Genomic DNA, 4989 nt, shown 5'->3' on the forward strand with positions numbered 1-4989 from the left:
CAGAGTATGCAAGCTCCTTGAGAGAAAGGAATCTCTTCAATTGTGAGGTGGTATCACTGTGAAGAGTCAGAGGAAGATAGCCATCCTTGAGAAGAGCCACGGCTTCATTTGCTGTCTCTACTGGTGGGCTACAGTCCATGGGGTCGTCAACAGTTGGAGGCGACTAAAAGTACGTGCGTGCACGCACACACACACACACACACACACACACACACACAGAGTTAACATACTTATTTTGATGCCTGAGATGTATGTAGAAACAGACGGAATACCTTCCGCCTGGGTTTTTTCAATTGGCCTTTCAAACTTTTGAATAGACCTCAAAAATCTGCCCCATCTTTAAGCCTTTTCCACCCTATGGAACCAGGAATCCCAGATTTGCTCACTTCTGACCCCACCCAGGTCTTTATGTCCAGGTAGCTCCTTGCAAATTACTGAACTGTAGCCAATTATATGAAAACTGTGAATAGATGAGGGGTTTGGGGTTTTTTTCATCTTTCCATCTTCCTGTCAGTACCCCTGTGTTTTCTCCTTTGCTTCCTGTCTGTTTCTGCTTCCTTAACTTCCTGTATGCTGTGTCTGCCCCTGTAACAAAGATTCCATGCATTTGTCCCCTCTCCATCAAAACTCATTTTGGGGGACTTTCCTGGTGGCCCAGTGGATAAGACTCTGTGTTCTCAATGCAGGGGGCCTGGGTCTGATCCCTGGTCAAGGAACTAGATCCCACAGGCCACAGCGAAGAGTTTGCATGCTGCAAAAGACCAGATGCAGCCAAATAAATTAATTAATTTAAAAAAAAATTCATTTTTCCTGTGTCCAGTGATTCAAGCAAGCTGTACCTAAGTCAGGGGTCATTAACCTCCAGGATCTAATGCCTGATGATCTGAGGTAGAAATGACATAATAATAGAAATAAAGTACATAATAAAAGCAATGTGCTTAAATCATCCCAAAACCATCCCCCTCTCTCTAGTTAGTGGAAAGACCGTCTTCCATGAAACCAGTCCCTGGCACCAAAACGGTTGGAGGCTGCTGGCCTAAGTGACTGTCAGGTTTCTCTAGTGAGCAGATACCATCATCTTCCATCCATCCACACAGCCCTTTAAAGTCTACACAGTTCTGTACACGAATGATCTAAGATAGCACGGCAGGCAGTTTTCTGTGTTAGGTAGTCATCCCATTGCACAGCTGCAGAAATCAAGGTTATGTATTTGAAACCATTTGCTCAACATGACTCAGCTAGTTTGAGACAATCTCGAACTTGAACCAGATCTTGGGATTCCAAGAACAGAGTTCTTTCCACTCTGTCATACTGCCTACCAACCAAGTATCGATAAATAAGATTTCTCCCACACAGGAATTTTCAAGATGACATTCATAAATATCTAAAATCATAGCAAAATGTTAAATGTATGATTTTTAAACAGACTTTTGGGGAGAGAAAGTGTCCTTCACTTTAATGTTCATCTGATTATGAAAGACATCAAGACTAAAAATTGTTTTAAAAAAAGTGCTATGAATCTAAGTCATGAGGTATTTGCTCCTATTTGTCCAGCCCAGGAAGGTAATGAGTCTTATTAACATTCCAGGGAGGTCAACTTCCTCTGTTCACCCTTAGCTGGGCTCTGTTATACAATTGCATGCTTAGATTAAAATTGAAAGCTAGGAATAAAGTTACTTCTACTCCTATTTAAAAAACTAATTTCTACTTTTTAATCATCACTCGTTAATGTATTTTAAGGCTGGGAGAGGGAAGGGATCAGAGAGCACAGATCTAAGATGGGTACTAGAACCTCATATACGAGTCCAGTAAATTGTCCTTCCTTCCCTTCCCCAATGCTCTCTCAAGGACTTAATAGTTTGCAGAGTTAGCTCTAAGGAATATAAAGATGGTACCCACTGTTGGGGTATAGTGGGGTGGGCAGGGTGGGGAAGGAATAAAGGATGCATTAGTCTGGGTTCTCCCAGAGACAGAACAATAGAACTGACACATAAATACATACACACATACCCGCCCCCCCCACACACACACACATACATACATACATAACCCCACACCCATATACATACATACACACGTATGTAGTATATGCACACACCTATTATGTATATAATAGGATATATACAGAGAGAAAAAATTTTAAGAAATTTGCTCACACAATAATTATGGAGGCTGATAAGTCCACACTCCACAGGGTGGGCTATCAGGCTGCAGACTCAGAAGAGCTGATGCTGCAGTTCATATGTGAAGGCTCTCTGCTACAGAACTCCTCCTTGCTTGAGAGAAGTCAGTCTTTTTGTTCCATTAGGGCCTTCAGCTGATCAGACGGAGCCCACCACATCATGGAGGGCAATCTGCTTTACTCAAAGTCCACCTAATTAAAAGTTAATCCCTCCCAGAAATACCCAGAATAATGTCTGACTATCTGGGCACTCTAACTTAGTACATAAAATTAACCATCATAGTCAGATTTTGCCTACCATCTCCCCATCCCCACCTGAGCAAGGGCATCTCAATATTGTTTTCTTTTGAAGCTTAAGATTTTGTTTGAAAGTCGATTTTACTACACAATAGTAAGAGTAGTCATTTTTAAAGGTTTGATCTAGTGTTTGAAAGGTTGTTCCTGAACCACAAAAGACGCTGGGATTCTTGGACTCCGGAGAAGAATTCAATCTGGGGCCAGAGAGGAGGCTTGATCGCTTGGAGCATTTGTGTAATAAAGTTTTATTAAAGTATAAAAGAGATAGAGAAATCTTCTGACATAGACACCAGAATGGGGATGGAGAGTGCCCCCTCGCTAGTGTTAGCAATGGAGTTATATACCTTTTAACTAGTTATTACAATGAATCAAAAGAATGTCTGGAGGTTGTAAAGATCTTACTAGACCCACTCCCATAATTTACATTTTAAAATAACAGGATAAGCCAGAGGTTTTCAGGAAGGAGAAACTGTCCTCAAGCAGGATACATTGTTCTATAATCCCTAGTACAGAGTTTAAACTGAGTTGTGTAATTGACTGAGACTAAGGAATGTAGACAAAAAAAGTTTGTCCTTTCCTTCTCCTTGAGAATTCCAGACCCCTCTCTCCTTGGGGACTCCCGGACTTCTTATCAGCCTGCCTAGGAATTGACTCTCTCATGTTTTAATCCAAAGTAGCAGTAAACATAGAAATCTGGCTCTGCACATGAGTGTTACTGGGATCCTGACACCTTGAGGTATGAAGTAGCCTTTCTAACTAGTTGGCCCCACACATGTTCTTAACTCCCTCCAATCAGATCTCCAGAGAAGAAATGAGAAATCTTTCTAAACACAAATCTGATAGTGTCAGCCTTCCATGGTTTTCTCATTGATCTAAGGTAGCATTTAAAAATCATGTCTCTCACCAAAAAAGCATGAATGACTTCTACCTGTTCCCAAAACCTCATATCATGCTTATTAGCCTGCTACTGTTTTCATTCCAACCATGTCAGGTCTCTCTCCACACCTTGTTTGCCCCTAGCTCCCTGATACCACAGAGCCTTTGAACATGCTGTTTCCTCTGCTGTGAGTATCTTTCCCTTCCCTTTGTCAAGTGCTTGACTCCTACTCAAATACCTTAAACACCACCTGCTCAGGAAAGCCTTTCTTGATGTCCCTGGCTAGATCAAATTACCCTATTAGAAGCTTTTATAGAGCCATGCGGCTCAGCTTTTATAGTACTGCTGGCTCAGAGGGTAAAGCGTCTGCCTACAATGCGGGAGACTGGGGTTTGATCCCTGGATCGGGAAGATCCCCTGGAGAAAGAAATGGCAACCCACTCCAGTACTCTTGCCCGGAAAATTTCATGGACTGAGAAGCCTGGTGGGCTACAGTCCATGGGGTCGCAAAGAGTCGGACACGACTGAGGGACTTCACTTCACTATAGAATCCTGTACCTCTTATCTATAGTACTTAGAATACTAGCAAATCCACATTTGTTGCTGTAATACATTTACAATGTCAAACACACTCTGCAGTTTATTCCCGGTGACTGCCATAGTATTTATACTCAGCAAATATTTGCTGGATAAATAAAGCACACTGCTCCATGATCAATATAGTTGTGGGTAATTCTGCAGCAGAATACTTCCATAAAATTTCCCTTCTCAATTTGATCATTCTAAGTCCAGATTGTCTAAAAAGAAAGACCTTGTTAAGGAATTCCTCATCTGTATTTTTCTGCCACTTACAATGCAAAGCTTAGGAAGCAATGCTCCACTGCAAACCATCTTCAGATGCCATGTCCTGACTTTCAGAGGCACTTTGCTCTACTAACATGTGGAGCAGATTCTTAAATCTTTTGTTCTCACTCTGAGAAAGGATCTCATTAATGAAATCTGTAGCCCTGAATTATGCACAAGCATTTGATTTCAATGCATATAGCATACTGGCTCTCAGGTTTAAAACACCTCCACTCCAGTAGTAATGTTTTTTGCTCTTTTCAAAAGGGGAAAGCTTTGTCTCTAACATTGAGTCCAAGCACTGACTCAACTGAAGCCTCTCTTTGTGACCCTGCAAATTATCTTTTAAAAAAGATAACTTAGAGCGCCCCCACCTGGCACCCGTCTCCTTGTCAAACAAAAGCCAAACTACTGAGCTCAGAATTCAAAGCCCTAGGATTAGGCACCAACCTGCTTTGACATCCTCCCTTCCTTGGTGTTACCCTGGTGGCTCAGATGGCAAAGAATCTACCTGCAACGTAGACCCGGTTCGATCCCTGGGTTGAAAAGAGCCCCTGGAGAAGCAAACGGCATAGACAGAGGAGCCTGATGGGCTACAGTCCATAGGGTTGCAAAGAGTTGGACACAGCTGAGCAACTATTTGAGCTTCCCAGGTGACACTAGTGGTAAAGAACCCACCAGTCAATGCAACAGATTTAGAGATGCAAGTTCAATCCCTGGGTCAGGAAGATCCCCTGGTGAAGGCCATAGCAACCCACTCCAGTATTCTTGCCTGGAGAATCCCAAGGAC

Source organism: Bos javanicus, chromosome 22 (assembly GCF_032452875.1).
Source record: "Bos javanicus breed banteng chromosome 22, ARS-OSU_banteng_1.0, whole genome shotgun sequence".
NCBI lineage: Eukaryota > Metazoa > Chordata > Mammalia > Artiodactyla > Bovidae > Bos > Bos javanicus.